General features: G+C 41.5%; 1 pseudogene; it reads right to left on the reverse strand.

Annotated features, from left to right (window-relative positions):
- Positions 1 to 8,732: 8,732 nt before the first annotated feature.
- LOC119945265 lies at positions 8,733 to 9,696 on the reverse strand (annotated as a pseudogene).
- Between the last annotated feature and the right edge of the window lie 249 nt (positions 9,697 to 9,945).

The following is a 9,945-nucleotide window of genomic DNA, read 5'->3' on the forward strand; positions in this document are numbered from 1 at the left end:
AAGCGCTTGGGAAGTACAAGTTGGCAACGTATAGAAATGGTCCTTACCCAACAGTGGGCTCACAGTCTAGAAGGGGGAGACAGAGAACAAAACAAAACATAGTAACAAAATAAAATTAATAGAATATGTACAAATAAATTAAAGAAAGAAATATAGTAATAAATACACACAAACATATATACATATATGCAGGTGCTGTGGGGAGGGGAACGAGGTAAGGCAGGGGTGATGGAAAGGGGAAGGAGGGGGCGAGGAAGGAGGTGGCTCAGTCTGGGAAGGCCTCCTGGAGGAGGTGAGCTCTCAGTAGGGCCTTGAAGGGAGGAAGAGAGCTAGCTTGGTGGATGTGGAGAGGGAGGGCATTCCAGGCCAGGGGGATGACGTGGGCCGGGGGTCGTTGGTGGGACAGGTGAGAACGAGGCACAGCAATGAGATTAGCGGCAGAGGAGTGGAGGGTGAGGGCTGGGCTGCAGAAGGAGAGAAGGGAGGTGAGGTAGGAGGGGCGAGGTGATGGAGAGCCTTGAAGCCGAGGGTGAGGAGATTCTGCCTGATGTGTAGGTTGATTAGTAGCCACTGGAGATTTTTGAGGAGGGGAGTAACATTCCCAGAGCATTTCTGGACAAAGACAATCCGGGCAGCGGCGTGAAGTATGGATTGAAGAGGGGAGAGACAAGGAGGATGGGAGACCGGAGAGGAGGCTAATACAGTAATCCAGACAGGATAGGATGAGAGCTTGAACGAGCAGGGTAGCGGTTTGGATGGAGAGAAAAGGGCGGATCTTGACAGTGTTGCGGAGGTGAGACCGGCAGGTTTGGGTGATGGCTTGGATGTGAGGGGTGAACGAGAGAGCGGAGTCGAGGATGACACCAAGGTTGCGGGCTTGTGAGACAGGAAGGATGGTAGTGCCATCTAGAGTGATGGGAAAGTCAGGGAGAGGGCAGGGTTTGAGAGGGAAGACAAGGTGTTCAGTCTTGGACATGTTGAGTTTTAGGTGGCGGGCAGACATCCAGATGGAGATGTCCTGAAGACAGAAGGAGATGCGAGCCTGGAAGGAGGGAGAGAGAGCAGGGGCAGAGATGTAAATTTGGGTTTCATCAGCGTAGAGATGATAGTTGAAGCCGTGGCGAATGAGGTCACCAAGGGAGTGAGTGTAGATCGAGAACAGAAGGGGACCAAGAACTGAACCTTGAGGAACCCCTACAGTAAGGGGATGGGAGGGGGAGGAGGAGCCTGCAAAAGAAACTGAGAATGAACGACTGGAGAGTTAAGAGGAGAACCAGGAGAGGACAGAATCTGTGAAGCCAAGGTTGGATAACGTGTGGAGGAGAAGGGAGTGGTCCACAGTGTCGAAGGCAGCTGAGAGGTTGAGGAGGATTCGGATAGAGTATGAGCCGTTGGACTTGGTAATCAGGAGGTCATTGGTGACCTTTGAGAGGGCAGTTTCCGTGGAACGTAGGGGACAGAAGGCAGATTGGAGGGGGTCGAGGAGAAAGTTGGCGTTGAGGAATTCGAGGCAGCGCGTGTAGACAACTCATTCAAGGCAGATAAGGAGTTTAGTCTTGGACATATTATCTCTCTAAGTAATGCAGAAAAGTCTTCATTTTGCAAGTTGGTTTCTCTCCTGGCTCTGTCTCTTGTCTGTTGGGCGACCTTGGGCGAATCACTTAATTTCTCTGTGCCTCATGTTTCTCATCTGTAAAACTGGGATTCAGTACCTATTCTTTCTCCTACGTAGAATACAAGCCCCAAGTTGGACATGAACTTTTTTTTAAAGAAATACATTTGTTAAGTCCTTACTATATACCAGACACTCTATTAAGAGCAGGAGTAGATACAAGGAAATTAGGTTGGACACAATCCATGTTCTACATGGGGCTCACTGTCTTAATTCCCATTTTACAGATGAGGTAATTGAGGCACAGAGAAGTTAAGTGACTTGCCCAAAGCCACACAGCAGACAAGTGGTGGAGCCAGAATTAAAACCCAAGTACTTCTAATTTGCAGGCCTTTGCTCTATTCACTAGGCCATGGAACTGTGTCTGACCTGCTTATCTTGTATCTACTCAGGTGCTTAGAACAACTAGTCAATGAATCAGTGGCATTTATTGAGCACTTAATGTGTGCAGAGCACTGTACTGAGTACTTAGAAAGTATTAATCAATCAATCAGTTCTGTCTGTTGAAAGTGTATCTATCCCAGTGCTTAGAACAGTGCTTGACACATAATAAACACAATGAATATCATAAAAAATCAATATTATTTATTGAGCACTTTCTGCTTGTAGAGCACTGTACCAAGCCATATTAAGTGCTGTACCAAGAGCTGTGCTAAGCACTAAGAGTTTAATACATCAGAGTTGGTAGGCACATTCCCTGCTCACAGTGAGCTTACAACTTAGAGAACAGTGCTTGGCACATAATAAATGCTAAATGATAACCATAATTATTGTTATTATTATCATTATCATAATTAATTAACTACCCTGGAATTCGCAGACACTGAGAACATTGTTTGCATTATGCTTTCTGACTAGAATTGCCCAAAGTAAATCCCATTTGATACCAAGTGTCCTTTTCAAAGCTTCCTTCACTTCCTTGTTCCTCAGGCTGTAGATCAGTGGGTTCAACATGGGCATCAGTACCATGTAGAACATGGTCGCAACTTTCTACTGATCCACTGAGTATCTGGATATGTGCAGCATATAAATTAATGTTGAAGACCCATAGATTAGAGTCACTGAGGTCAAATGGGAGGCACAAGTGGAGAAGGCTTTCCTCACCCTGCAGACGATTTTATTCTGAGAATGGCCGATATAATATATAGGTAAGAAGCAACTATGATCGCCAATGTGGACAGAATTAGAAGGGCGGCAAAAGACGAAGGAATTATTTTAACAAGTGTCATGTCAGAAAAGGAGAGCTTCAATAGTGGAGGGAAATTACAGAAAAAATGATTGATAGCATTGGGCCCACAGAAGGATAATCTGAATAAATTACTTGTAAATATGAAAGCAGTTAACAAACTTCTTAGGTATGAGCCTACTACCATAAGAAGACAGAATCTCTTAGACATAAATGTTGGGTAATCCAGTGGTTTGCAGTTGGCCACGAATCAATCATATGCCATCGTGGCCAAAGGAGGCATTCAGCCGGTCCAAAAATACAAGCAATAAAGAACTGCACAGCACACTCCACATAGGAAATACTTTTTCTTCTACATTAGTGCATTCTCAAGTAATTTTGGAGTGGCAGCTGAGGAGATACACGTATCTATGAAGGATAAGTGACTAAGGAAAAAATACATGGGGGTGTGGAGGTGGGAATGAATCCCGATTAACAAGATGATGCTACAGTTCCCCAACAGGGTGACAGTATAGCTTCCTAGAAATAGCCCAAAGAGGATAACCTGAGCCACTAGATCACTTGTTAGTCCAAGAAGAATAAATTCCACCACAGCGGTCTGATTTCCACCAGCCATTTATCAGCCAGATTTCCTTTGAGGAGAGAATCCTGCAGACTAAATTGGAATGCAGTAGCATGGAAGGAATCCACAGCTCATAAGGTGGCTTCCAGAATTAATAAAAAAAAATGGAGAGGATTTAGCAGTGAGGAAGAGAATCCACAGCTCATTGGATCACTTGCAGAAAGAATAAAAACAAAATGATGGAGACAATTTAGTAGCAAGAGCAGCATTAAAAAGAAAATAACTAGAGAAATATCAGTAAACAATATAAAATTCCAATCAATCAATTAATCAGTGGTATGCACTGAAACCTCACTGTGTTCAGATCATGTAATAATAATTATGGTGTTCGTTAAGCACTTACTATGTGGCAGCACTGTTCTAAGCACTGAGGTCGATATAAGGTAATCAGGTTGTTCATGTGGGACTCGCGGTCCTAATCCCCATTTTAGAGATGAGGTAACTGAGTCACAGAGAAGTTAAGTGACTTGCCCAAAGTCAGTGTACTAAACACTTGGGAAAGCAAAAAGGGGTAAATAGATACGCTCCCTGCACTCAAAGCTTGCCCAATCAAAATGCTTTGCTCCTCCGTGATACTTAGTTTCACTTTCCTGAGAGAATTAGGCATTATAAGGAGTTGTTTAATTGTGTAATTTAATTAACTGTGTGCTGATGGTTTCAGCGTGGCCCTGCCTGAAGGCAGAGAAACCCATTAAGTGACATATTTGCTTCCTGATTCTATTAATACATTTCATTCCTTAAAATTACACTAAATTATATGAAATGAATTCAAGTTTTCAAAATAAAAAAGTTCTAAGGACAAAAGTTAATTGTGGATGGTAGCCCTATTTCTGCATCCCTGAATGCTAAGGTCCATGTCTCTCGTTTTCTATACCTGCTCCCCCTTTTCCTTCCAATTTCTTTGACTCCTCAACGACATAGCAAATTTGATTTCAGAACTGTGCCTGCAAGGTCAGTTGAATAGGATGATCTCAGAACTGCAATCTTTATCTTAATAGAATTCAGGATACTTTCTTTAGTGAAACAAAGAAAGAGCACACATGAACCACCTAGGGTCCATGCTCAGGTAAAAAAGATCAAGACAACTTGCTTTAAACACAATGGAGCATTGTCCATTGAGTAAATTTTTCATCAGATTTACCAAAGGATTTCCAAGCAATCTGGAACACAGTCAGCATTTCTGTACATCGGACCATTGCTGGATTAATAATGGAAACGCTCCATCCAATGGATCAATTAGGCACCTTAAACAATTAAAATAAGTCCATTAAATCCATTTCTGTGAAGCCTCAGAAATACTGACCCTACCTGATTCATTGCAAGGCAACCATCAGCACGAGCTCCAAAAGGATTGAAAAGGAACCACACAGATGTGGGTATATTAGGTTCTGTATTGCATTGGGATTGAAATCCAAAAGCATAATGGTATCTCCAATGTTATTCTCAGAATAAACAATACAATGAATACCCTTCAGTTCACAGAAGTGATGGGAATAAAGAATCCCCAAAACCACATGATATTTTTAACTGGTAACCAAGAAGATTTTTTTTTCAGAGGATGCGAGAGAGGAAAGGTTACTTCTAATTTGTATAGAAAGTTAGCACATATTGAATCACCTTTAGCCCCTGGTCAAGCTGCTAGCTGTTTGTATTTGTGTTTGTGATGTGCTGCATTTGCTATTATTGGGTTATTTCAGAGGGTTACTGGCTTATTTTGCTGACTTTTGTGAGCTGGACCTTTTTATGTACAGGGTTTCTCGCAACCTAGATTGCAAACTCCATACCATAGCTTCCATTTCTGATATTTTTCATTATATTTATCCCCAGTATTGCACTCCAGGGTGGAAGGAGTGCAAAAGGAGGTATAGATATGAAGGATATTGGAGAGGTTTAGTGAATGCTGATGCAAGTAATTTATTAGATTCATTAGGTAAATTCATTTTCAAGCCAGAACCTGGGTAGAGAATGTTTCTCTTCTTCAACTGTACTTTCCCAAGTGCTTAGTACAGAGTTATTCATGTCTTGGACTCTCAATTAAACACCATTTATTTATTTATTTCCCCATCGTATCTCACTGGGTTCTAGCATCATGTGCTTTCAGATTCAGAATTTATAGGAAACTCCTCACCATTATTCTTACCGCCAAACTACAGCTCATATCTGTCAATCTTTCCTTTAAAACATCTCATGGATCTACCCATTCAGCTGTACCCACACAAGCCATCCCTCAGATTTAAACATAAATCATGTCACTATTAGAGTATCGTCTCAACCTCATCAGTGGTATTCTTGCCTCCAGCCACTCCCCCTTTTGGTACCAGACTCCAAACGACTGCCTGGATCATCTTCAGGAAATGTCACTGAGCACATCTCTCCTTTCCTCAAAACCTTTTAAAAGTGAATTTTCTCCTGCCTCAAGCAAAAACTACTTGTTATTGGATTATTGGGTCTCCAATCAATCAATTATATTCACTGTGCCCTTACTGTGTGCACAGCACTGTACTAAGAGCTTAGGGGAGTTCAATACTATAGAATATTAGGACTGTGAGCTCCAAATAGGACAAGGATTGTTTCCAACTTGATAAATTTATATCTACCCCAGTGTTTAGTACAGTTTTTGGTATGTAGTAAGTGCTTAACAAATATAGTAATAACAAAAATGATAATAATAATAGAATAGACCCAGTTCCTGCCCACAAGGAGTTTACAGTCTACAGAGAAGCAGCGTGGCACAGTGGAAAGAACACAGGCTTGGGAGTCAGAGTTTGTGGGTTCTAATCCCCATGCTGCCACTTGTCAGCTGTGTGACATTGGGCAAGTCACATAACTTCTCTGTGCCTCAGTTACCTCATCTGTCAAACGGGGATGAAGCCTGTGAGGCCCACCTGGGAAAACCTGATTACCTTGTATCTCCCCCAGCCCTTACAACAGTGTTTGGCACATAGTAAGCACGTAAAAATACCAACATTATTATTATTTATTTTATTATTACAGGGGGAGACAGACATTAATAGAAATTGCAGATAGGAGAAATAGTAGAGTATAAGGATATGTACATAAGTGCTTTGGGGATGAGATAAATTTAAAATCTACTGGGGGAAACAGGCATGAAAATATATTTCAGATAGCTCCTCCACTGAAGAAGGCAACAAATTACCTCTGGGTATGTGTGACTGTGGTATTCAAACCAAAAGCTAGGTGGTGTCTTTCAAACTGTAGTCTGAAAAATCTCTTGCAGGCCTGGTTGTCCTAACAGTTATGCAGTCAGTATGTTGTTTGGTCACATTCTTCCAACCTACAATCATCTCGTTTATTACCCAGTGAAGTGGGCAGTAATCAAGCAAATCATAGATGAAGCCGAGGACTTCATTGTTTATTACGTGGTCTTCCCATTTATTTCTAAGAGAGATCACTGGGAAAACTAATATAACAGTTGGATATCATACCTGGGTTTTAATGGGTGCCATACTTCACCATCCAGGGCATTTACTGAACATCTTCTATTTGCTCTGTACTAAGCACTTGGAAACATATGATGAAGTTAAAGGGCGCCCTGCCCTCACTGATTTACAGTAAAATGGGAGAAACAAGCAGCCACATATACACGACAAACAATAGGCAAAAGAACAACAGTTGAGGTACAAATGTTGAAGAGTAGGCAATTAAATTAAACGTAAATAGGTATTCAGATAAGTACTAAGGTGGCCAATACGTAAAGTGAGGATTGCTTTAAGCAGGAGAAAGCTATCAGAAGGCCAATAACATCGTTTGAGGGATTTGAGGGCGTATGCATGAGGGAAGGTTATGACTAATGGGTCAGAAATTTGACAGTCATGAACATGAAACAGTGAGAAACTTAGGTTAGGGGTTTAGGAAGAGGAAAGTGTGAGATAGGTCATAGTAAGGGAAGACAGAAGGTAGGTAGGAGGGAGAAAACTGGTGGAAAATCTTAAATCCCATTATTAGTAGAAATGGGTAACCATTGAAGGTTTTTGAGAAGGGGTGTGATGTCGCCTGAAGGTGATGATCTGAGCGGCTAAATGTAGTCTAAATTGAAGAGGAAAGAGATTTGAATAAAGGGTGACAAGTAAAGAAGCAGTTGGCAATCCAGCCAGAAGATGAAGAAGGCTTGACTCAAGGTGGTGGCTAGAAGGGTGGAGAGGAAATAGCATGGTTGGACACCAAGGTTACAGATTTCTGGGGCAGGGATGATGAAGATGGAGCTGATAATAATGGGAAATATAAGAAGAGGGAAAGGTTTAAGAGGGAGGAAAGATGAGCAGTTAAGCTCAAAGTGACAGCAGGTTACCATTTGGAGGTGTTCGGGAGGCAGGAAAAGACATGAGATCAGAAAGCAATTGAGAGTCCAGGACTGCAGAGGAATTAATGTGTTCCCTGAGGCAACACTTTCTGAATAAGAGTAGATGGGAGACGGGACAGTAGTTGAAGACACACAGGATGGAGTCTAATTGTGGTCAAATGAGAGGCACAAGTGTTGAAGATTTTTCTTTGTCCCTCAGATGATTTTATTCTGAGACTGGGCAACAGGATATATACGAAAAAGCTACTGGGTTCCCCAGAGTGGATAGAATTGTAAGGATCTCTAAAGGTAAAGGAATGATTTGAGTGAGAAGAGTAGGTGGGCCAGAAAAGGCTTTCATAGAGTATGTTAATGGAATCATCTTTGCCAGTCTGCCACTGGGAATATGTGAAACCTGACTCAATCTTCTAAAACTCATAGAATAGAAAAACTTTACTAACAACAGGCTTTTTGATGTCCCACATTAACTGTAATTCTCTAGACATAAGGATATATTTGTACTATTGGTTGACATGAGGTTCGATTCATAGGACAATTCTTCATTGACAGTTGCATCTCAAACACAGGTCGCAAAAACATTTGCAGCTCACTAAAGTCTGTAACTGAAGCAGGATTTTCCCAGGATTCTACAGACTGTGCTGTTCCTCCTAATTCTTCTCAGGATTTTGGCAATGACAGTGGTGATGAGAATAGCATAAGGTTCAGAGATATTTGGGAGCATTTTCAATGTTATTAAAATCGGGCTTTTTCTATAACTTCATGTCTTGAAGCTCTACTTGGTTTTGAATAAGTTCTAGGCCTTCATTGGGGATAGGAGGGAGATATGAAGTGACATTCTAATAAATATTAATGATTAAAAAGCTCATCAGCAAAAGTCAATAAAGCAACCCTGGAAACTTGTCTTCTTTATGAATCCCTCATTATAACAGTGTCAATGCATCATTATAGTTAAGGAAATCCTTTTCTTTTCAATCACCTGTTTAAAGGCCTCTTGAACATCCTTGTTCCTCAGGCTATAGATCAGAGGATTCATCATGGGGATCATAATTGTAGAACACAGACACCACTTTGTCCTGCTCTATGGAATAACTGGATATGGGCATCACATGAATGAAAGTGATGGTCCCATCGTACAGTGTGACAGCAGTGAGGTGGGAGGTGCATGTGGAGAAAGCTTTGTGCCTCCCTTCCTTTGAGTTCATCCTCAGGAGTTTCAAGACAATATATACATAAGAAATGACTATGACAAGCATAGTGAACACTATTATTGACCCTGAGTAGACAGAAGGAATGATTCTAATAACCAAAATGTCCAAACAATAAAGTTTCATTAAAGGATACTAATCACAGAAAAAGTGGCTCATCTGATTAGGCCCACAGAAATTTATATTTAATAAGCAAATGGTAAATGTCCCAGCATTCACAAAACCACCTATGTAGGAATCAACTACCAGAAGGACACAGAATTTGTTGGACATTTTGACAGAGTAGAGCAGTGGGCTACACACAGCTGTGTATGGGTCATAAGCCATAGTAGCCAGCAGGAAGCACTCAGCCGTTCCAAAAGTCACAATGTAAAATACCTGAACAACACAGCCAGCCAAAGGCATTGTGTAGCCATCAGCCAAGAAGCCCCCAATCATTGCTGGTGTCACAGAGGAGGAATACCCAATATCAACTGCAGCTAAATGGTTGAGGAAGAAGTACATCGGGGTATAAAGTTTGGAACTGACCCTAATTAACATGATGATGCTGAGATTTCCCAGTAAGGTTACCATATAGATCCGGAGTAATGTCACAGAGAGGATGGCCCAAAGGGTGTCATCACTGGTTAACCCCAAAGGAATGAATTCTGTCATGGTGCTGTGGTTTCTGCCAGTCATGAGGTATTCTAGAAATAGATTCTGTTGAGACAAAAGGGGACTTTTTCAATTAATGAGAGATCAACGTGGTAATTATTTGACTAATTCCCTTAAAAATGTCTCTCTACTGAAAGGTGTGTTAATTAGATTCAGGGAGATTGATCCTGACTAAGAGCCCCTTTCCTTGTCTCCCACATCCTTCTGCATCACCCTGACTTGCTCCCTTCATTCTTCCTCCCTACCAGCCCCACCGAATTTATGTACATATCTGAAATGTATTTA

The sequence above is a fragment of the Tachyglossus aculeatus genome, chromosome 24 (assembly GCF_015852505.1).
Source record: "Tachyglossus aculeatus isolate mTacAcu1 chromosome 24, mTacAcu1.pri, whole genome shotgun sequence".
Taxonomy (NCBI): domain Eukaryota; kingdom Metazoa; phylum Chordata; class Mammalia; order Monotremata; family Tachyglossidae; genus Tachyglossus; species Tachyglossus aculeatus.